We start from the raw sequence: 25,160 nt of genomic DNA on the forward strand, positions 1-25,160 counted from the left end.
TGGGAAGATAAAACACAGCATGAGGCATCGCACATTTACACAAAAAGCAGGCTTTGAACTGAGTTAAATGCATGACTTAGAAGAGCTGGTAGCTGGGAACTAGTTGAACTAAGAGTGTCAAGACCAATTCTGAAGACGTTTTCTCATACTTAGCCTGTTTTCCTGTGCTCCGAGGATTGCCAAACAGCCAGTGGCAGATGGCCCTTCCGCTAAGTGTGTTTTAAGTGATGTGAAGGACTGTGTGATGGACCATTTCCCCAGAGTAGCAGGAAGAAAAAATTCTTGTAAAAATGCCTCTGCTATGTGGGGTGGCTGTAAAACATGCAGGGGGTGGACAGACCTTTGACAAGACCACACTGGGCCCAACAGTGCTGAATGACTTCAACACACATCTGTGGGCATTCAACAGGGACAAAAGCGTAAATACTAAACCACGGCACGACCTGGAGTACATACCTTAGGCAACATAATCTCTTACCCAGCAACACTATTTCCTTTTCCAGAGAAGGCCTCCTTGCCGTTGTGGAGGTAGATTTAGATATCACACTTGATTCCATTTTGGCAGCGTTCATTAGGCCAAGCATAACTGCCTCCTTCATTTTGGGCCTCTGAGAATGCTTCAGAAGTTGTAGTCCAAGCATGCAAACACACACACTGAAGAGTGCCAGGAGTCTGATTTCCAATAGTTTCTGGCTAAGAGCCTTTCCTAATTTCTCACACAAAAATATGAACACTGAGAAAAGCCACCAAAAATTTGAATTTTCAGAATCTGGGAGCTCTTAACATCCAACCGCAAGATGGGCAGAACTGTATTGAAAAATGCAATTGAGACCCACCAATGCCAGATCTTTGCAACAGAGCAAGCTGCCCAGCTGGAAGAAAAGCAGAGAAATCCCCAAACCATTTGTCTTTTGGCTCCAAAATCTTAGAACTATACCAGCAAGAAAATTGAGCAGCTGTCTCGCTCTCCTGCACAGGTGTCCGGCCTTACGTAGTACACTACAGCTAATACAGCTTTTCCTATGCAAATTAGAGACTGATGCTTCTAGAGAACAACTTGAGAGGAGTGTGGAGGAAGGGTTGCCAGATTTAGCAGATACAAATACAGGGCCCAGTTAAATTTGAATTTCATGTAAACTTCAAATAATGTTTTAATATAACTATGTCCCAAAGAGTAAATGGAAACAAAAACATAATTTTTTTTTTTTTTTTTTTTTTTCGGTACACGGGCCTCTCACTGTTGTGGCCTCTCCCGTTGCGGAGCACAGGCTCCGGACGCGCAGGCTCAGCAGCCATGGCTCACGGGCCCAGCCTGTCCGCAGCATGTGGGATCTTCCCGGACCGGGGCACGAACCCGCGTCCCCTGCATCGGCAGGCAGACTCTCAACCACCGCGCCACCAGGGAAGCCCCAACAACATAATTTTTTAGTGTAAGTATGTCCCCAATAGTTGTGGGACATACTTACACTAAAAAATTATTTGTAGTTCTATCTGAAATTCAAACTTAACTGGGCATCCTGTGCTTAATCACGGAGATATAGATCCTACAAATAAAGGTGTGGAAGGTGAGGCAAAGCCACAAGAAGCCCCTATAAGCATGCTAGCTGGATGTTAGAAATTTACATTTATTTAATCTGTTCAGAACAGCATAGCCCGGGAAGGATAATACCCGAAATCAGCCCAGCACAGATGAGAATTACTACAATGAAGACTGCCTCTTAGAAACCAAGAATTGGGCTAAATTCTTGTACATTCACTGTATATTCTTGTATATTCAAATTCTTGTATATTCACTGACCTGCCTTCTAGTTGGTCTATAGCTAGATTCCAACAGACGCTGAATGTCATGAAAGGAAATCCACATTCCCATCAACGGGCAAACACTGGCAGAGTGGCAAGCTCTAGACAGAGCTTGTTTCATTAAGAATAAATAAAGGAGAAAAGACAAAACAAAACAAGGGAAAACATATCAGAGAAAGTAACTACTAGCCGAAGAACATAGTATTTTTATACTTCTTGACATAGTCCGTTTGCACTCCGTGAGACGAGGCAAATGTCATAAACATGAATTGAGAAGCAAGGTATGTGAGATAAAGAGATTTTAGGAGTTCAGAATTAAGTATAGTAGGAGTATTAGAAGTGTTGTTGGCGTCATGAAGGCGTTAATGTGTAACATTGATTCAGAGTTTAGATAGGAGATGCTTTCAGAACTTATAAAAAAAGTCAAAGGCGAAAAACATGAAGAGATGATACTAGAAAGGATGGAGAACCCTGCAAGTTTCAAGAATAAACAAACAATCCAAATTAAAAAGGAAAAAGGAAAGTCTGCATCAGACTTGCCTTCTGCAAATATAAATGCCAGGAGAGAGTGTGGAGAAATAGCTATAAAATTTAGTAAAAATTGGTCTCCCAATGTCCACATTTACCTAAATTACTCTTCTTGTGTAAAGAAATAAGACATTCTCATATGTGAAAGATTTGGAAAACGTTATCACATATGCATGTTTCTTGAAAGTAAATTTCATTGAGAAGTTCAACATGTGTTCAAGAAATTAATCAAATTAAGAATTCAAAACTAGGCAAGTCTTGGAGAAAGTGCCTTGATGCTTTCCATAATCATCTGAGGAACAGCAGTGTTCATGCTGGTGAAGCAGCGTGGTTTACAGCAGCGGTTCGCAAATGTGGAAATGCGTGGGAATTACCAGGGGAACATTTAAAACCACAAACAATTAAGTCCCATTTCAGATTCATTAAATCAGAAATTCAGAGCAGGAGGTGTGAAAGTGGGTGTTTAATGCTTTAAAAGCATTAATATGTAGCCAGGGTTGAGACCCATCATTTAGATAGAGAACAAGCATGAGATTGGAAGGTCTGGGCTTAAACTCTTTGCCTGTGACTTGTGGAGCAAGTGGTGACTATAAGCAAATGGCTCAATCTATCTAGACTTAGTTTATTAAATGTTTTAAAAAGCTTTGATAATAATGTGGTAAGAACAATAATACCTGTCCCATATATTGATCATTAACATAAAACTGGAAAATATATGTGCCATTCGCCAAAGCGGGCTTATACAGCTTCTAGCCACAACACAATATTTTCGTCTTTTCTGGGAATGGCAGTGTGCATGTGCTGTTTCTTTTGTGTGTGTTATCATAAAGAAGGGTTTTGTAGTTTAGTCAGCCTTTCTCCCACAAACCACTAAATTTTATGTAATTTCAAACACATTTCAGTTCTACAGAGAGCAGCAGCTCATTTGCCAGCCTTGAAAGGACCTGTGAAATTTGGTCCCTCTCATTTATTTCAATGCAAACCAATCACTCTGCTCTCCTCACTGAATCCTCGCCCAGCGCTAGATGGCCCTGATCCCGCCCTACTCCCTCCTATCCTGAATCATTCGCTCCCTGCTCACTAGTTCCCACGCCTGGCACCTCCTCAAGGCCCGCCTCATCTTTCATCTCTGCTGCTCTTTCCTGATGACCCCAGCTCTCAGGGACCTTCCGTAACACCCATGTAAACTTAGTCATATTTTCTAACACCTACCTTATAAAATTTAGTACTCTATTAATTATAATTTTGCATGTATTTGCCCTAAGTAAACTTTAATTTCCTGTGAGGGGTGTAGAAAGAAGACAGAGTGATGTGGAAAGAATACTTAATAACATACAAAATGCTCATGATATGGTATTGAAGCAAAAAAAAAAGTTGGACACTAAATTGAATATACAATATTGACTCAATTATGGAAAACTGCATAAAGCCAAGACTGGAAAAATAAGGGGTTGGCATTGGGTATCTCTCAGTGGTCAGATTATGAGGAAATTTTATATGTTTTCTTCATACTTTTCTTTATTTCCCATGAGCTGTATTTATTAATTCTATAATAAGTCAAAATATGTTTTATAAAGAAAATGAACCGTGACACAAAATGGCATATTAACAGAATCAAACTTTTCAGAAAACATGTATTATAAAAGTTTGAGAAGAATATACAAAAATGTTAATAGCATACACCAAAAAAGATATATGGATGGTAAATAGGTACACGAAAAACTTGCTGAATGTCACTATTTGTCAAGAAAATGCAAATTAAAGTCACAAGGAAATATCATTGCGCGTATCAGAACATGACTAAATTAAAATGTCTGACAACACCTAATAACAGCCAGAATTGTACATCTATATTCAATGTTGGCAGCAATACCTATAATAGAAAGAAACTGGAACTAAATTATCTAACCCTATAGAAACTGTCAGAAATTCATTGTACCACTTCAAAACAGAATAATTTACAGCCAACAGAAGTTATGTTTCAAGAGAATTTTAAATAAGTTAAAAGCTTATAATATAATATTGAGAAAATATGTCAGACATCAGCAATAGTCAATCTTTGGTGGTGGTAGAAGACAGCTAATTTTTTTCTTCATGCTTTTCCAAATGTTAGCGTATATTATGTCCACTAGAAGAAAAAGCAAACATTTTAATGTAATGACTTGTTTCTGGAATACAAATAGAATCACTTCAGCAGGGGAATTCAGTGACCCTTGCTGCTGATTTGTGAATGACTTGGGTTTCTAGGACAATAGCTTTTCTTTCTTTTTTTTTTTTCAACATCTTTATTGGAGTATAATTGCTTTCCAATGGTGTGTTAGTTTCTGCTTTATAACAAAGTGAATCAGCTATACATATACATATATCCCCATATCCCTTCTCTCTTGCATCTCCCTCCCACCCTCCCTATCCCACCCCTCTAGGTGGTCACAAAGCACCCAGCTGATCTCCCTGTGCTATGCGGCTGCTTCCCACTAGCTATCAGTTTTACATTTGGTAGTGTATATATGTCCATGCCACTCTCTCATTTTGTCACAGCTTACCCTTTCCCCTCCCTGTGTCCTCAAGTCCATTCTCTAGTAGGTCTGCATCTTTATTCCCATCTTGCCCCTAGGTTCTTCATAGTTTTCGTCTCTAAATATGGTTTGGGAAGGTAGTCAGGCTACATCAGGGTCAGCAACCTTTTCTGTAGTAGGTCTGCATCTTTGTTCCCATCCTGCCCCTAGGTTCTTCATGACCATTTTTTTCCTAAGATTCCATATATATGTGTTAGCATGTGGTATTCGTTTTTCTCTTTCTGACTTACTTCACTCTGTATGACAGACTCTAGGTCCATCCACCTCACTACAAATAACTCAATTTCATTTCTTTTTATGGCTGAGTAATATTCCATTGTATATATGTGCCACATCTTTATCCATTCATCTGTCGATGGACATTTATGTTACTTCCACATCCTGGCTATTGTAAATAGACCAAAGAAGATATACAGATGGCCAGCAAACACATGAAAGAATGCTCAACATCACTAATCATTAGAGAAATGCACATCAAAACTACAGTGAGGTATCACCTCACACCAGTCAGAATGGCCATCATCAAAAAATCTAGGAACAATAAATGCTGGAGAGGGTGTGGAGAAAAGGGAACCCTCTTGCACTGTTGGTGGGAATGTAAATTGATACAGCCACTATGGAGAACAGTATGGAGGGTCCTTAAAACATTAAAAATAGAACTATCATATGACCCAGCAATCCCACTACTGGGCATATACCCTGAGAAAACCATAATTCCAAAAGAGCAATAGCTTTTCTTGACATATTGTGTATTTTTGATTTAATTACTGGTCAACTTGTATTCTATATGGGAGTAATGCCCAAAATGTGGTGTGTATCCCTGGCAGCCTCTGGATTCAAAAACTATTTTCATAATAATACTAAGACATTATTTGCCTTTTTCATAGTGTGAGATTTGCACTGAGAGTACAAAAGGAAGAGCGGATAAAAACTTCTGGTGCCTTAGCGTGAGTCAAGGTAGTGGCACAAAACTGTACCAGTTTTTACTGCATTTTTTGATACCACATACTCACTGCAAAAAAAGGAAAAAGGAGAAAAATATTTAGTTCAGAGTGTCCATGAGGAAACAACAAATATTACTTTATTAAATCTTAGTCCTTGAGTTCATGTTTTTATAGTATTCTCTATGACACAATAGGAAATAAACCTAAACTATACTGAGTATGATGATTGTTTTAAGAGAAAGAACTTGGGATATTATTGATTGAAATTCTGAGCTGGACTATTAGTTTTTTCATTTTTACTTGAAAGAATGACTGACAGAAGGCTATGGTTATCCTGATCTGGATTTTCAACACTTTCTTGAAAATGATCACAGTGAGCCTGTTACTTCAAGGAAAACAATAAGCAGTATTTGTTGTCAGGGATAAAAATCTGAGCTTTCTGGTGAAAATTAGAATTTTGGAAAACTGCTATCCACCCTATGAGCTTAACAGCTTCCCAATACTTAAAGACTCTCCTGATAAAATTAATTTAGTATTACAGAATGTGATTTTTTAAAACGTTACATGATGAATGGGTCGACATTTGGAAGAGCTAGGTAACTCATGGAAGCAATATTTTCTGAATAACCAGAGCATGATCAGACAAAGTTATGCTTGGGTAGAAGATCCATTCAGAGTGCAGGAGAGACCAATGGCCTTTAAAGGAACAGAGTAGGAAAAGTTCACTGAGAAAGTTTCAGATTCCATACTGCAATTTTTAAGAAGCTATTATTAAAATATCCTTCCCTTTTCCAACCATGAATATGAGGTGGGGTTTTCTTTATATACGTCAACCAAAATAACATATTACAACAGATTGAATGCAGAAGCCTATATGATAATCCACTTAAGTTATTCTCAATAAATTCCTGAGTTGGGTTTATGAAGCCCTGAGTTTAAAAGCCCCACACTCACTGTTTCAGATAAATTAGGATTACTATCAATTTTCTGGTACCTATATTCAACAAAACAAAGGAAACGGCCTTTTTGTACGAGATTATCTTAATGAGACATTTCCTCTATTGCCTTACATATTGGAAAGAAACAATTGTAACTGTTTATTTTTTGGAAACTATCCTAATGTAACTGACCCCAGTACCAAATATACATTATTCCAGTGTATCAGTTAGGATGGTGTTTAGCAACATGTAAAATAAAACCAAAATTACAGCGAAAGAGATTTATTTTTTCTTACATAAAGAGAAGTTATGATAGATCCTCTAAAGCTGGTGCAGTGGTTCCACGATGTGGTCGATGTCCTAGGCTTGTGGCATCTTTCTGCCTTGCCTTCCTTAGCGTATGATTTTAATCTTCATGTTTGCAAGAGGGCCACTCTACTACGCATGCTCCAGGCAGGGAGAAGGAGGCAAGGGAACAGAGAGCATCAGAGCTGTTAATTAGCTTTTCACTTCATTGGCCTGAACAGTGTCATGTGACTATTCACAGTTGAAAGAAATGCTGAGAAACTGAGTTTTAACTTTTACTGTCCTGTGGCAGTTGTGGACAGGGGAGAGATGGGTTTGAAACACAGGCTGGATCAGGCAAGTGTCTGTGGTATCTAGTAAGAACAGAAGTAATGGAAAGAAAAAGAATAGACACTGACGAACGCCCGGAAAAATTGAAGTAGGTATATACTTCCTCCTGGATGAAGTGAAGAACAATAGGATTGACAGGGTGGCCAATGTGCTGTTAACTATACAAACACACTCTGTTGAGAAGGAAAGAGTAAATGCAGAACTTACATTCTTAAAAAGAAGGAGGGCTTCCCTGGTGGTGAAATGGTTGAGAGTCCGCCTGCTGATGCAGGGGACACGGGTTCGTGCCCCGGTCCGGGAAGATCCCACATGCCGCGGAGCGGCTGGGCCTGTGAGCCATGGCCGCTGAGCCTGCGCGTCCGGAGCCTGTGCTCCGCAACGGGAGAGGCCACAACAGTGAAAGGCCCGCGTACCGTACCGCAAAAAAAAAAAAAAAAAAAAGAAGGAGAAAAAGAGTCAGCCTTTAATTTTCCTTGTAGGAAAAAAAAAATCATTTTAGGATAAATAATCTAATTACAGAATAGAAAATTTAGCAGGTGCAAAACTTCTTCATTTATGTGGCCCACAGCATGCAAGAAAGCTAAAAGAAGGAAACACCAAATGATGTCTGTGAGCCAGTCCTTACTAGAAACAATTATCTGAAGATGACACCAGAGATCCAGAATCAGTAAGGAAGCCTTCATTCCTTCCACATTCACTGTTTATCAAGCACAATTATGTGTCTGGCTCTCTGTAGCTGGCACGAAGCAATGAGTAAGGTATGGGTTTTCATCTCAGGGAACTCAACATCCCGGAGAAGTTTGCTCTGAATTTTTGCCCATTATTTTATTTACAGGCGGTTTGATGAACCAACTGATATAAAACTGTCTAAAAAATGTCTTGTTCTGACATCAAGAACATGGCCTTTATTTTATGTACTTTGTAGTATAAAATACACTTTGCTCTGCAATTAGGGCACCAAGTACATAATAAATGACTTAGTGACTCATTGAATAAGAGCCTGGAGATAATTTTCCTGAAGCCAAATTCTTAGGAATTATTTTAAAGTCAGGAGGAGAGAAGAGAGCCATATAGCTTTGCTCAGAACAGGTTATTAATTGTTCCTGCACCAAGAGGGGGGATTTGAAGAGCAAAGATTAGGCTGGAAGTTTCTTTCAGCTGAAAGAGCTGACTAAATTTTATCTTCCCTTTTGGAGGAAGATGAGGAATACATAGATAAAAAATACTTAATATTTGAAGATCAAAGTTGGATAATTTCTTAAGCTTTCCAAAATTTCAGTGGTAGAAAATTATATATATATATATAATGTTTTATCATATGCTGTTTTTTAAATATTGTTTAAAAGTTTTTTTAAGCCAAAATTTATTTGAAGCAGCTGTTAAACTTCTTGATGAGTTTTTCTGGTTTGAAGTCTGCTGTTAGTCCCAAATAAAACCAAATACCTACTTAGATATTTTTAACACTTTACCAAGATTAAATACACCAAACCATAACATTTTTGCGGGTTTGAAATTCTAAATTCTGCTTTCAACACTACTTTGAAATGTTTTATTTGGGGAGAAAGGAGATAAAGAAATTTCCAAGTTTATGTGGCTGTTAGGGGAAGTCAGAAGGATAGGTCCACTTTAGCCATGCCTCTATTTAAATCTCCAGCCCTTTTCAACCCAAAGAGGCCCTTTAGTAAGTCAATCCTGCTTCTGTATAACATTTGGACACAACATTTTAATATTTAGTCCTTTATACAAGTTATAATATTGGAATATCATTGCACATATGAACCTCTTTATTATGAGAAATTTGTGCTTGTTTTTGGGAGGGGGAAGATCAGTTAAGTATTATATTGGGGAACCATTATGAATCTCAATTCTCTGCTTAGTTTTAAGTTTAATTTCTGGTTCTGGATCTATTACTCTAATGAAACAATTACTTCTACACCTGAAACTTTATTTTCTTTATTCTTGTTAGTTCTATTAAAAGTTCATACTTCTATAATAAAATTTAAAGTTTAATTTTTAAAAATCATTTTGTTTGCGTGTAAAAGCCAAGGTAATTTTAGTATAGATATCAAGCATTAGTATAATGAATACAGCTTCTGAATATAAGGAAAAAGAGAAGGAGGGAAAATACAGGCCCGGAGTGCAGAAGATCTGACCTTTGTCCCAGTTCTGCCATCAATCAATTGTTAATCTTCCTTAAACTCCCTTTATGTTTTCACATTGAGACAAAATATAAGTTTTCGTGTATTTCTCAAATTCCACAAATCTCCTAAGTATTAGAGAACAGTGTATTCTGTTTACTATTTATGTATCTTTATATCTTTCCAGGATACTAGCACCCCAATATTACAACATCATGGAGTACCTGAGAGTTTACAAACTTACATATCATATACATTATTAGATTATTATTTATTATCTCTTTAGGCATATCTTCTAGGCAGACTTAATTGTAAGGACTAGAAGAAATTGTTTCATGGGAAATCCTTCCATTGAATAAAAAGCAAGATTTGCACTTCCAGAATCTCATCTAGTATTTTTGTAAAATATATAACCTATCACATCTAAGTTAAAAGCATACTTAATACTCAGTAAAAATGTTCAGCTATTTATGAAACTAAAAGGAAGTTACACACTACAGGTTGGAAAGCAAATGTAAACATTTTGCAAAAATCATACCAGTGACCCCACCCTTTTTCATTAACTTCATATCGAAATAAAATTTTATCCAGGACCCTGCTTCAGGCAACATCTGTTCCATATTTACTATTATCAATCCTTTCAGTTTTCTTAAAACCTACTTCTAAAGATAAACTTGATTTCATAGGACTCTAATTTCCAACATTATAAAGCAAAGCTTTCTTTGTTGAATCCATCATCTACAGTACTTAGATTACGGAAGTGTTTTTAATAAAAAACTTCATAGGAGGTATTTAGATCATTATTAATTTCAGAATATACCAGTGAGAACTATATTAGCATTTTCTCTTCATTGTTGTTCACAAAGCAATTGTGATGGTTTTATCATGTCCACGATGGTTTATTGTTTTTCTACTGACTTTTTTCCTGCGTTTTAGACTAACATGGTATTTCTCATCCAAAACCCTCTTAGGTAATTAAACTGTTGTAACTGCCCTCTGGGGCATCTTTATTTCATCTCTAACAGTTCATGCAAGAAACACACACACGCAAACTCATTCACAAATACGAACACACACCTGTCATTCCATGGCTCTCACAGTCCTTTCCACTTATAAATATTACTCTATTCCTTCCATTCATGTATTCAGTAACCGTTTATTGAGTACCTTTTATATACTGGGCACTATGCTAAGTGTTGTGGACCTAAAGGTAAATATTACATGTTTTTCTGCCCTTAAGCAGAGTGCAGTCCAGTGACTAATACAGGCATGTAAGCATTACAATGCATAGTGATCAGGTGCTATGAAGTGAAGTAAGTGCAAAGATAAATCTGAGTTGGAAGGATAACTAGGAACAAAATTTAAAGATCGAAAATAAGAGTGAAGGCAGGAGCCTGGCGCTACTGCATTTGAAAACATTATAGAGCTGGGACCTAGCATTCTCTTGATCCTCAAGGGAAACCTGGTTATTCTCCCACACTGTGTGTACCCCATACAAAAGGTGATTATCGAAGCCTCCTAGCTTCCCAACACAACTCATCCATTCTCATTCCTCAGATTCAAACCATTCATTCCCATTCCTCAGACGAAAACCTCTCTTACTTTGGGGCTCTTGCCATCTGGTTGCCATCTCCTACCTTCCATCTAGCTCTTGTTCACCAACACCCTTGTCACTCCTCCACTTTCATCAAGGGCTTTAGACTCTGATCACTTTTTTTTTTCTTGCCATTTTTCGTGGCCAATTTCAATGTCAGGGCAGACGACCCCATCCAACCAACTTTCTTAACAGTTCCCTGATCTCTTCAATGCCAGGGACCCGCACCACATACAACAGACCCCACCTGGACTTCATCAGCATCCTTCCATTTTCCTGTTCTGGATTTTTAAACTCTTGGCAGTACCTTCCTTTTCCTCACATTTCTCTCAATCCCTTATTTTCAGCACTCCCCTTTCTTTGGCCACATCAAGAACACCAACACTTTTACTCTCCTTTTCTCTCCATCCTTCCACCCTCTCTTCTGTTTCTGACTTGCATCTGCCTAAACCCCAGAGGCTCATTAATGTATCACTTGAGCCCAGGTGTGCCCGTTGCGGCACCTTCCAAGGAAAATATAAAGCTTAGCTCATTCCAGACCTTTCCTTTACTCTTACACCTGAGAATCTTGACACAACTGGAGAGAAGGAACAAATGGATGTGATGATATATTCATGGTCTCCAGCTTGCTGCAGACCCTTGTTCTCTTTCCCAGACTCACAGAAATCACTTTAAACTTCTGCCAGTCTCCTTAATGCCCTGGCTTGCTGTTTTACCTGTTAGTTTCAACAGATGACTGAAATCCGAATTCACGGAGAAAACAGTGACCATCAAACCTCTTTGCCTTTTTGACCTTCCTTTCGGTCAAGATCTGTATGTATCATAAACTGTCCCTTCAGTTTTGGTGGGAAGAGAGACACCCACCTCTGATGAAAGCGATTCTCTCCACCTTCACGTGGTTCGCATTTCCACCTGTAGCCTCAGTCACCTGATTCATCAATTCCGTAGTTAGCCTTTCCTTTTCAGCACATTAACATTCAAGTTTCTCTGAGAAAAAAAACAAGACCCTTTTCTGATTCTGTTTCCTACTCCAGCTACTTTTCTCCTTTCTCTTCCTTTCACACCTAAGTGCCCCCCCCACAAAAAAGGAACATACACGCTCAGCTTCCATTTCCTCACATTCCACCCATGCTTTATCAATCATTTATTATAAAATATTACATATGTATAAAATAATATGCATATATAAGATATAATAATTTAAATGTCTCCACAGCTCAGCTTAGGAAATATAACATTACCAGTGCCTTTAAAATTAGTTTGTTTTCCCTTCCAATCCATGCCCCTCCCCTATAAAGGCAGTCATGACTTTTTGCTTATTTTTCATTTGTTTCTTCATTTATACCTACCTAAACAATACATGGTAGGGTCTTACCTGTTTTAGTTTTATGTAAATTTTATCAGATTGTTGGTATTCTTCTGTATCTTGTTTTCTTGCTGTTTTTGCTCCATATTAGCTCTGTTCCATTTACAGTTATATTGACAAACCAGGTGACTGTGGTTGGTAATTCCTTACATCATGAGAATTTACTATGAATAGAAATTGTTTTCAGTTGTTGCTGTTATTACCTTGAGCCTCATGAAACTGCAGCTTTTGTAGATTAAAAATATGTGATTATCAGGGTTTAGTATGATTTAACCTATACAAACAACTGTGCTGCCAACATTCTTGTACCTGTTTTCTTATGCCATGTGTGAGAATTTCTCGAGGTCAAGGTAGAAGTGGAATTCATTGTTCCAACAGAATAAACATCGCCGTATTAAGAATGTCAAATGGTTTTTCAAAATTATGGTTCCAGTTGGCATCACCACCGTTAATGTTTAAATGTCCTCACTGGTTCATATTCTCAACGACACATAGTGTAAGAGGAAAAAATTTGCAAGTCTGAGATGTGTAAAATTACACTTCACTATGTCTTGAACTTGTTTGTGTATTAAGACTGCTTTTTTAAGAGAAGTTTCAGGTTCAAGCAAAATCGAGGGGAAGGTACAGAGGTTTCCCATGTACTCCCTGCCCACACACATGCATCATCACAGCCCCCCGCCCCCATCCATCATCAACTTTACACCAGAGTGGTGCATGTGCTGTAACTGATGGATCTACACGGACACATCATAACCACAGAAAGCCTGTAGTTTACGGTTCACTCTGTGGGTTTGGATAAATGTATAAGGACAGGTATCCATCATTATGGTTTCATTACAGTGCCCTGAAACTCCGATGTGCCGCATCTGTTCATTCCTCCCCTCTCCCAGGACCTGGCAATCCCCTCTCTTTTTACTGTCTCCGTAGTTTTGCTTCTTCCAGAATATTATATGTTTGGAATCATACAATATGTAGCCTTTTCAGATTGGCCTCTTTCAGTTAGTAATATTAATTTTAATTAATAAATTAAATGATTAATTTAAATTTCCTGCTCTTTTTTTTCATGGCTTGATAGCTCATTTCTTTGTAGCACTGAATAATATTCCATTGTCTGGATGTACCACAGTTCATCCATTCACCTACTGAAGGACATCTTGGTTTCTCCCAAGTTTTGGCAACTATGAATAAAGCTGCTATAAGCGTGTGCGTGCAGATTTTTGTGTGGAGATAAGGATTTGACACCTTTGGGTAAATACCAAGGAGCGAGATTCCTGGATCGCATCGTGGGAGTATGTTTAGTTTTGTAAGAAACAAGCAAACTGTCTTCCAAAGAGGCTGTACTGTTTTACATTCCCACCGGCAATGAAGGAGAGTTTCTGTTTTTGCATATCCTTGCCGGGCGTTTGGTGTTGTCAGTGTTCCAGATTTTGGCCAGTCTAATAGGTGTGTAGAGGTATCTTGTTTTAATTTGCATTTCCCTGATGGCAGATAATGTGCAGCATCTTCTCATATGCTTATTTTCCATCTGTATACCTTCTCTGGTGAAGAGTCTGTTAAGGTCTTTGGCCCATTTTAAGTGGTTGTTTACTTTCTTTTGTTGAGTAATTAGGTCTCAGTCTTTCAGGAGCCTATATCTCTGGACTGTGAACTTCACTAGTGTTTCTGGTTTTTTCTACCCCTTTAGGTGGGACAGGATGACTAGAGCAGGCAGGAGTTGATATTTCGCTACTCCCTGGTGGAAGGTACAGCTGACTGCAGTTGAGATTTCCCTTCCCCCCAGGTCAATTAGGTCCTGATTATACCCCAGCAGGTTAGGCTCTGGTTAATTAGTTTCCCCTGAGGTCAGGCCTTGTTAAGAAACACAAAGGTGCTCTGGTTTATTTTAAAGTGGCTTTCCTCCCCCTGCCAGAAGCATGTCGGGATTTTTCTCCCATATTTACTGTGGAATCTGGCTGAGCTCGTGGAAGTGAGTCTCACAGTTTGGTGGGGCCCCTTTCTGACTGGGCTCCCAGGGATTTTTTAACGCTCAAAGCTGTGCACACTGAGCCCTCATCAGTTCCACAACTGTGGCTCAGGCCTTCCTACCTTGGCAGTGGTTCCCACCGGTGATTCTGCTAGTGAGTCTCTGCTCGGGTAAGTGACAACAAGCGTTCTTCCCTACTCTGTCTCTCCAGTCTTGGGGGCCGCGGTTTCCCCTCTGTCCTCCTTTCTTTTACGGACCCAAGAATTGTTAATTTTTCAGTCAAGTTCAGCCTTACTTGTTGTTAGGATGGAGTGATGTCTTCTAAGCTCCTTGTATGCAAAACCAGCTTTTATTGTGTCTTTAATTTTCATTTTCCTAATTAGTAATGAGGTTATCTTTTCATATTTTTATTGGCCACTTGTGTTTTCTCTTTGCTTTATGTTTATGCCCTTTTTTTCTGTTTAAAATTTGTTGGGTAAGACTTGTCTACGAGTTTTGGATACTAATTGTTTCCCAGTGATACTGATTGCAAATATATCTTTCCAGTTGTGGCATATTTTTCCTCCTTGAGTTTTGTGGTGTCTTTTTTTTTTTTTTGTGGTACGCGGGCCTCTCACTGCTGTGGCCCCTCCCGTCGCGGAGCACAGGCTCGGGGCGCGCAGGCCCAGCGGCCATGGCTCACGGTTCCAGCCGCTCCGCGGCATGCGGGATTCTCCCGGACCGGGGCACGAACCCGCGTCCCCCGCATCGGCAGGCGGACCCCCAACCACTGCGCCACCAGGGAAGCCCTTGTGGTGTCTTTTGATAAACGTCGTAATGTTCTCAGTGTTAATGGAGTCAAATTCACCAATTACTTTCTTTACTTGTTGTTGTTAAAGAATTCCTTTTTCCTCCTCTACAAACGTAAAGATAGTTTCCTATTTTGCTATGTAAAATTGTTAAAGTTTTGACTTTTATGCTTTATCTTTAAATCCATTTAGAACTGATTTTTGTGTAAGATGTGAAGTAGGAATCCATTTTCAGTTTTTAAAAATACAGGTACCGATTTCCAGAGCACCATCTATTGCATAGTTCATCTTGTACTCATACATATCTGTGCTGAATCTGTCATCTATCAAGTTTCCTTAAAAGTTTTGGTCTAATTCAGGCCTCTTTCTTCACTTCCACTGGTTTGTCTATTTCTGGACCAAAGAAGCTAAGACACCTGTGACAGCTAGTATCTATACTTCATTTTTTTCTTCTTGACTCTAATCCTTCTCCTTAAATCTTCAAATCAGTCTTTTAAAGTTCAAGGGATATACAGTTTAGATTTTGGAAGAAATTTCATTGACTCTATATCAATTTAGGAAAAACTGATATATTTAAAATATTAATCTTGTTATTTATATCTCTCAATTTAGGTTTTTTAAAATGCATTTTAAAAAGTATGAATTTCTCCGTGAAAAGATTGATCTTTTGTTAAATTGATTCCTAATTATATATGTTTTTATAATTTTTAAAATTTATATTTTGTTTTTAACTTTTGTTTATTGATCTTATGTGGTCACCGAGCTAAGCTCTTTTATTTGAATACTTTGTAGCTTTCTTTTGGGTTTGACTGTCTTCAGTAAATGAGATTTCTTCTGTACTTTTTCTATCCTTACATATTTTTCATTTTCTTATTTTCTTGTGCTTTCTGGGATCCTCAGTTCAATGTTAATGTGTGTGGTAATAGTAGGTATCTTTCTTTTGTTTCTCTCTTTAAAGAGAATGATTTTTCTATTTACCAATGACTATGATGTTTCCTGTGAAATTATTATACTCTTTTGCCAATTAGGAAAGTTTCCTTCAATTCCAAGTTTACTAAGAGTTTCTAATATGAATGAATGTTGTGTCTCTTTTATCTGTAAAAACTGAAATGATTTTATGCGTTTTTAGCATTTTTCAGTTAATTTATATTAATAGTTTTTAAAATGTTATCTAGCTTTTTATTTCTTGGATAAAGGCAACTTAGTAATATGTGTGTGTGTCTGTGTGTTTTCAATATATTGCTGGATTTAGTTCGCTAATATTCTATATAGGACTTTTGCATCTGTGTTCATAATTGAGACCTATAATTTTTCCTTTGAAACTTTCGTTATTGGCTTTTGGAATCAAAATTATAATGCTGACCTTATAAAACAAGTCAAGGAGGAGTGTGTCATTGTTTTTTGCTTTCTGGAAGAATTTATGTGATGTTGGAATTGTTTGCTCCTTAAATATCTAGTGGAATTTGTTGTCAAACTGTGGACTTGAGTTTTTTTGGTGAGAAGATGACAGTTTATTTTCTTCAATGGTTATAGGATCACGCACGTTTTCTAGTTCTTTCATAAATCAATTATTTTGAGAAATAATTTTCTAGAAATGCACCCATTTCATCGAAGTTGTCATAATCTGAAGTTGTCATAATCTAAAATTGTCTGTAACATTCTGCTCTGTTTCTTCTGTAGCTATGTTTCCTTTAACTTTGCTAATATTGTTTGTATCTTTCCTCTTTTTTCTTGATCAATTTCATCAGAGACATCTGGATTTTGTTTTTAAAAAAACACACTTGTTTTTATTGATTTTCTTAATTATTTTCTACTTTATTAATGTTTATTATTTTTGTTAATTTTCTTCTAATATTTGGGTTTATTTTGTCACTGTTTTTCTAAATTTAATTAGGTGCTTAATTAGTTAATTATCAGCCTTCCTAACATATTACATAAGAGTACACATTTTTCTCTATGAACTATTTTACCCATATGCTATAATTTTTCATGATTGTTTTAAAATTTTCTAATATCCAGTTTGATTGCTTTGTTATTTATAAGTATTTTCAAATTTCTAAACAAGAGTCATTTCATGATCTTCAAACTTAATTTTACTGTGGCTAGAGAATGTGACCCATATCGTATCAAATATTTCATATTTGTTAAAACTAGTTTTATAGTTTATTACATGGTTTCTGTATATTTATATAGGCAATACGCATCAAGTGTGCTTGAAAATTACGTGTTGTCTCTAATTGTTTCATACTTTACATAATGCAGTTAGTTCAAGCGTGTTATTTATATTCTCAAAGTCTTTGGGGGGAGGGGTCAATTTGATCTATCTATTGTCAAGCAGTATGTCTCAAAATCACCAACTAACTATGATCTGTGACTCTCTCCTGCTAATTTTTACTATATACATTTTGAATTGTGAAATTTGGTGCATGGGATATTTTTATTATTAGGTAGTGTGAACCTCTAACCGAAATACTGCTTTATACCTTAAGGACTATTTTATCTGACATTTATATAGCCACATTAAATTTTGTTCACCATTTCATTTAAGAAGATGTTTGTGGGCTTATATTTTAGATTCCTGATATATTTTGGTTAATTTCTACCATCTTATTTTGTCCTTTGTATTCATGCTTAATACAGTTTAAAATTAATCTGTATCTTTTTGAACTTTATAAAAGGACTTTAGCATGCTTTAACTCGAATCATGCTCTTTCTGACTTACTGTTTTAGCTTTATCTTGTTTTTTTGTCCCAACTTCTTTGTGCAGTACACACCCTAAGGTGACCCCCGATGAGTCATGCCTTTGCATAATTCTCTCCCTTTGAGTGTTGGCAGAACTTACGCCTTGCTTCTAACCGATAGAATATTGTAAAAATAATGGGATGTCACTCCCTTGATAAGATTACATTGTATGCCAAAGGTGATGGGGATGTCACTTCAGTTATTGCGTTATGTTATATGCACTGGGGAGAGATTCTCTTTACTGGGTTGAAGAAATTAGCTGCCCTATTGTGAGCGGGTGTATGGAATGGGATGGCCTCTAGGAACTAAGGGTGGCCCCTAGCTGGCAGCCAGTTAAAGGTCTAGACCCTCAGTAATAGAGCCTCAGGGAAATTACTCTGCTAAAACTGTGAATGAGCTTGGAAGTAGATTGTTCCTCAGTGGCCCCTCCAAATGAGATCACAGCTTGATATCTGCCTTGACTGCAGACCTGTGATACCCATTAAGCTGGGTCCCAACTCATGATCCTTGGAAACTTAGGGACCAACACATATGTGTTGTTTTAAGCCACTAAATTTGTGGTATGTCATTACACAGCAACAGAAAACTAATACATTCTCAAATTAGACTTCATTGTTATTGTTTTATAGAGTTAATATTTGTTTAGATTCACTTATATTTACCACTTCATTCGCTTACCTTTTCTTCTTGAACTCGGTAGTTTTTCTGAAATCATTTTCCTTTTTCTTGAAGAATATATTTTAGAAGTTTCTGTAGGGAGGAGCTGCTTGTAGGAAATTTGATTTAGTTGTATCTCAAAGTTTCATTTTACTACCACACCACACTTCTAAGTCTGTAGCTATGAATAATTTTTTCATAATTTTGATATTACCTCACAGTTTTTGTGCTTCCGTTGTTGTCATTTAGAATTCAGTTATCTTTCCAATTTTTTGTTTGGATATAATGTTTTTCTCTCTGGGTTTTTAAAAGTTCTTTGGCATTTGTGTTCTACAGCTTGGTTAAAATTGGGATTGTTTTGCTTCCCGAATCTGAGGATTCAAATCATCTGGAATTCTGAGATTTCCCTAAGATTTTGCCTTCCAAAATAATGTCTCTCCTATTTTTCTGCTATTTCTTTCTGGAATTCTCATTTGACTTGTGTTACATCTATCACTGTATCCTTTATGTCTCTCGATTGATTTTATATTCCATCTATGTCTCTCTGTGCTCTCTTGGGGCTAATGGCTTTATGTCTATATTTCTAGTTGAGTCACTCTTCAGTCATGTCTAATAGACTAAGTAGGCACCTATTGTTTTTATTCCCAATTTTTATTTCTGTATGTCCAACTTATTTTTGATTTTTTATTCCAACTGCTTATGTTTATAGTCACTTCTTCCTTATTCATACATTTGATTTTTTTGTTTTGCTTTAGATGATTACATACTAATCTCATATTGTGAATGTGACAGTTGCAAAATCAGAACTCTTTCTTGAGTTTGATTTTGTGTTTACTGTTTCTGCTGATGTTTACTCCTACTCCTTGTTTCCTTGTTTATTTTGTACTTAAATTCTGAGGTGACGTGAGGACTTTACATGTGGAGATTCTTTGAGGCTTGATTTGATGGTGGATTCATCTAGAGAAAGCTATCATTTGCTTTTGACAGGCACTTAGGGAAGCTTTAAGACTGGGGTTGCTTGAGTCTTTTTCAGACTATGCAGGCAGTGAGATGTGAGACCCTAGCCTGTATGAGGACTAGCTTGGGCTCATGAAATCCCAAGGGTATTTTGTTTGTTTCTTCATCCAATGTCTATTTTATTTATTTTGAAATTTTTTCTAATTCACACTTTCACTGAAGATGCAATTCTTTACAGTTCCCAGAACTGAATTCCAGCTCTCCTGCCAAAGCAGACCTGAGTTTGTCGAGGTCAAAACCAAAGCTCTAGGTTTCTGGAATTAATAGATGATTTTGGTGCTTATAACTCTTTGAGTTGATCCTCCCCAGAACTTTTGGCCTCTGATGATTCTGGTAGTTCTCTTACTCTTTCCGACTCAGTCATGCGTTAAAATATGTTTTTAATTTTGTATCTACTAGGATACAAAATTAGGAGCTAGGATAAGCAGCAGGATCATTTTCAGGATATTTACTCTGCCAGTATTGTTGGAAAAGGAAGTTTCTGTCTACTCTTCACCTTCCTGTAACCAAGGTTTGCCCTTAGCACTTTATAGAATCTATCCTTGCTCAGGTCACCAGTGACATCATAATTCCTAAATAAAGTGAATGCTCATCAGATCTTTTCTCACTTTGCAGCCTCTGAAACTATTGTTCACTTTCTCCATGAATTACTTTTCTTTCATATATTATCTGATGTCTCCCTCATATTATATAGGCATGCACACTGACACATGCTAATTTGGAATTTGCCACTGCCAACTCCTAGGATGGTATTTTCACACTGTCTAGTATCCTAATAAGGGCTATAAGAAATATTACCAAACCAAGGACATTTTCCTAACTCTGTGTATGTTCAATGGGCTATTGGCCATACATTTCAATACTTCTATTTCTTTTTGCAAGAACTGCTTATCTCTCAAGGCTGCTCTGTCATTCATCTATTCCAAAAATGCACCAGCCCATCTTAGAAGTTGCTTGTTACTTAAAATCCTATCACTTCCTGATTTTATTGCATCCTTCTATGCAGTTGATTGTTTTGCTTTGAATTACCAGTGAATAAAAATGGCTAGGTGCTGGTTTTAACGGCAACCTTCCAATTCCTTAAAGTGGTAAAAGTCAACTTCAGTAAAGCTCCTCTTGGAATGATTGGGGTGGAAGTTCCAGAGTCATAGGTCACTTCACCAGCAGAACATCAGGTTGAGGTCTGATTTTTCAGCTGTGTCCGAGTCAGGAGGCAGGATCATTAGTGACTCTTTAGCAATGGCTAGTAAGGAGGATCACGTGGTGCCACTCTGAACATCCCTATGACACGTGCCTCTCCGTGTTTTGTAGTAAAATGTCCTTTTAAATAAAAATCTATAAGTTATGTTAATCAAGTGATATTTAATTGGGAATGTCACTTTTTATAAAACTCAGGGAGTGTCACTGAACATCAGATAGATGTAAGATCTGGACTTACTGCTTTAGCAGTTGGGGAAAAAAACAGGTAAAGCCTGTGCTCTGGACCAGAAGCACAGAGAGCCAGTTTCCCCTTCTGTTCCAGCTCTGGAGTTGCAGGCTCCTTCCCCAGCTCCTCATTCACTCTGTCCTCTAAATAGTACTCTTCCCGCAGTGTGTGTGCTCTCAGTCATCATCTCTTCTCACTCCGCCTGAGCTCCTTATGTGCAGTTCTGGACACCAGATTTACTTTCACGACTGCCACACGTGTGCTATTAGCTCCGATAGCCATCTGAGTTTAAGGTACACTTTCAAATTCTTCCTGATTATCTCATTTAGAGGCACCTAAAATTCAGCATGACTGAAATTGAACTCTCTCCCTACTTGTCAGCTGTCAGTTCTCATCACACCAACACTTATAAAATCTCTTACTAGTTCACTCCTTTTAAATTGCTGCATAAAATTAAAGAAAACCTAAATATGGCCAAGGAATAACCCATCCTGCTTAATCGATACTTGTAATTTTGCCCTCAACTTCAGTAGTTTCTGATGCAAGAGCTGTTCCATTCTTCACCTCTGAGTAAAGAAGTTAAACTTGTTTTTGCAGTTTCTAAGTTCCCCTTAACCTTGAGGATTTACTGTCACCTCTGGGTTTACAGCTAAGCTCCTCATGACGGATACTGCTAAAAGCTTCATTTTAATAAAACATCGATGTATGTATAAAAGAAATCATCTCACTAGAATTGCTTAATTTGAAGAAAAAGATTTAATGATAAAGACAGAAGCCAGTATTAAATCTCTTAAGTAATGTAGGCAATAGGCAGGAAGAAAAATAACCCCAAACCATTGGCTTCCCAGAACCCAACATCTCTCTCACTTCCTGCTTGAGGTAAAGGCAAGCAGAGAGACTTCATTCCTTACGTTGCCATGGTCACAAGATAAATATGAGCTGTTATTATTTTTAAATCAATAAAGAACTTTCCACTGCTCCTTTCGCAGCTGTATGCACCAACCACTTCCCGCTCCTAACTCCAGTCAACGGTTCTCACATCTTCTGAGAAAAATAGGTGGAGGATATTTCTGCGATCCTCTGCTGCTGAGGTTGCCCACATTCAGGTAAAATCGTGGGAAACGCCTGGACCACTAAAAACCTATTCCTGAGAGACAGAAGTAGAAACAAAAATTTACACATATAAAAAAAGAGAAGTTGAGGTGCTGTGGGCGAGGCCTGCAACTCGATGAACTTCCTCTCAAGATAAAATAAAATTGAAGTACCTGCTGATGTATTGGCAGAAGCCAAGACCAGTCTTTTTATAGGCACCTCAGAGAGTATCTTCAGGATTGCCAAGTGTTTAAATATTTTCAGCTTAAGCACCTGGAGCAACAGGAAGGGTGTAGGCAACCGTGTTAGCAGAGCCCTTTGGAAAGGAAGCTGGGTGAGCTCTTCAGGACTGCTTATCATTTCCCTTTTTTGAAGATAGGAAGAATTTAGTGACCTTTCCATGATGCTTTATTTGAATCCCATGTGAGAGCACAATAACAATATGATCACATTTCTTTTATATTTTTTATATTTTAAGGTCTACCTTAGGAGAAACTGAGCCAAGAAGAAAATAGTAGTAGAAAATAGCTTTAGAAAACAAGTATGATCGTCATAGTCTCACAGTTTACTCTTGCTGCTGAGATGGGGGTTGAGTTTGGTATCCAGGTTACTGGGTCTTATTTCTATGTGTCTTAAATTTTGGGGGGTAGATGTTGAGTAACAGGTGAGAGAGAGAGAGGGAGGGAGGATAGGAATTCAAAATAGTTCATTACAGTGTGATCTGATTTGGACTGGAAAGGACAGATGGTCACTAAATAGAAAACCAGAATAGTTAGAATAGCTGCCTCGGTGCAGAGAGAGAAGATAGGAGACATCTTGGTCTGGGTTGAGAAAGAGTTTGGGTCAAACTGAGGAATGGGAAGGCAGCTGTCTTTCTGGTGAGACAACTAGAGGAGTGATGGGAAAAGAGAATTAAAAAAAAATAATTCTCTGCATCATGATGCAATGTCCCTTGGACACTTTTTTCAAGATGCTTCCATAGACAATTAAACTGCTTTTCAGCTGCGGTTTGTAGGTGCCCCTTGGTCTGCTGTGGGATACTGAGATGGGCTACAGGGAAGAAGCAAAAAGTTCTAGCTGTTCACATAATTTGCAACTGCCCCATCACAGCAGGGGTTACATTCTCCTTAAGAATAACCTAACATACTTGGAAGCCACATCAACACTTTAGGCCCTGACAGTACAGAGTTAAATAACTTAATTCTTTGGTCATAATAATTTGTTACGTTAGTTCTTGTTATACTAATGTTTACTAATATCGGGTGAATATAATGAATAAGGAGTTGTGTTAAGTGCTATGCATGAGATAGTTTGATTAACTCTATGAACTCTAGGAGGTCGGTGCTATTTTTATCCTTATTTAAAGGTTGAAGTTACTGAGACACAGAGATTTAACGACTTGCCCAGTCATACAGCAAATAAGTGGCTGAGCCAGGATTTGAATGGAAGCTGCCTGCCCTCTAAGCCTGAGATTTTTTTCCCCCCCAAATTTATTTATTTATTTGTTTGCTTGTTTGTTTATTTATTTAAGCTCTGCCTCAAAGCACCTGCTTGATTTATATTAATCTGAAAATGGAACCATCGACACAATTTTGTATTTAGAGTTTAAAAGCACATACTTAGACTTTTAAAAGCACAGTCATGGGTAATATATCCTAAAGTCCTGTCTTTGAATTGACTGGACTAGTTTTCCACTGGGAAAACTATATTGCTGTCCTTTGCAGGGAAAATGATACTTAGATCATGTCACTCGAGCTTCCTCCTAAAGAGATGTGTCCAGAGAGGGATTTGAAGTTGGAAAATGTTTCCTTTTCCTTAAGGCTATTCCATGCACCCTTCTAATTAAATGGGAAGATTTTATGCTGCGAGATTCACTTCCTTCTTTTCCCAAATCTAAGAGATCCTGGAGAGGACCAAAACAGGATCTGACACCAGAATAGACTCCCTGTCATTCATCATCTTTGAACATCACGAGTCATGAAATGTGACATAAGTTACCCTCAGGGTACCATGAAATGGACCAAAAAGACACAGGGAGTTCTATTTCTAGCTTCTCATTCCACAGTTTGAAAACTTGGCTTTTGTGGATCTGCAGGTGGACTTTGAAAACAATATCGTGTTCTTCCAGGTGGCGAAGAAAATGAATGAATATGTAAAAGAAAAAAGGCATTTCTTTTCTTTAGGTCTTGACATTTCAGTGACTGTCTATCTTTCCATTCATGCACACACGCACACCTTCCAGCTTCTACTCTAAGTCTCCACAACGAGATGTATATCATATGCATACACGTGTACACATACACAAACACTTATACATATCATAAAACTTTATGTTTCAGTAACTCTTCTTCTTAACCTAAAGCTTTAAACAATACTACTGATGACTTCTAAACTGCAGACTTCTAGCAGTCTAAGAATGTGGAGTTGTGGAAAGTCCCTCAGTGGACACCACAACACGAATAAAAACTGTACTTTGAACAATTGCCTCTCAAAAAATATGACCACACATGTTATTCATATGGGTTACCTGACAACATGTAATGAGAAGAAATAGTAAGGCAACCTGATTAGCCTTAGAAAGGTGAGAAAGGTGTATGGCTGCCCCAAGAAATATATTCACCTGCATGCAATGTGTGTTTCTTTATGGAAAGCACACTGAGAGGAAATGAATAATTGTACTGATCTCGGGTGACCTTGGCCTACAGCGGCTTGAAGCAGGGTTTCGACCCGACCAGAGATTGAGGTCCGGCAGCGGCAGTGAGAGCGTTGAATCCTAGCTACCAGACCACCAGGGACCAGTGGCCAGTGAACAAGGCCCTGGCCTGTAAGCTGTGTAGAAATGAATTTCCACATAGAGACGGAAAGTAGTGAAACAAGTAAAGTGTTTATTAGGAGGAAAAAGAGTACAGTACGTGTGGATAGACCCATGGGCGGGCTCAGAGAGAGAGAGTCACG

General features: G+C 37.8%; 2 long non-coding RNA genes across 3 annotated transcripts in view; one reads left to right on the plus strand and one right to left on the minus strand.

Annotated features, from left to right (window-relative positions):
- The window catches only part of LOC137228993 (uncharacterized), a 359,733-nt gene that overhangs the window by 249,368 nt on the left and 85,205 nt on the right, over window positions 1-25,160 (plus strand). The gene's annotated exons all lie outside the window — the stretch shown is intronic.
- LOC137228994 (uncharacterized) overlaps window positions 21,851-25,160 on the minus strand; it is a 34,283-nt gene continuing 30,973 nt past the window's right edge. The window contains exon 2 of the long non-coding RNA XR_010945484.1: window positions 21,851-22,260. This is a non-coding gene — a long non-coding RNA (uncharacterized lncRNA). The remainder of the gene's footprint in view (window positions 22,261-25,160) is intronic.

The sequence above is a fragment of the Pseudorca crassidens genome, chromosome 8, assembly GCF_039906515.1.
Source record: "Pseudorca crassidens isolate mPseCra1 chromosome 8, mPseCra1.hap1, whole genome shotgun sequence".
Classification (NCBI taxonomy): domain Eukaryota; kingdom Metazoa; phylum Chordata; class Mammalia; order Artiodactyla; family Delphinidae; genus Pseudorca; species Pseudorca crassidens.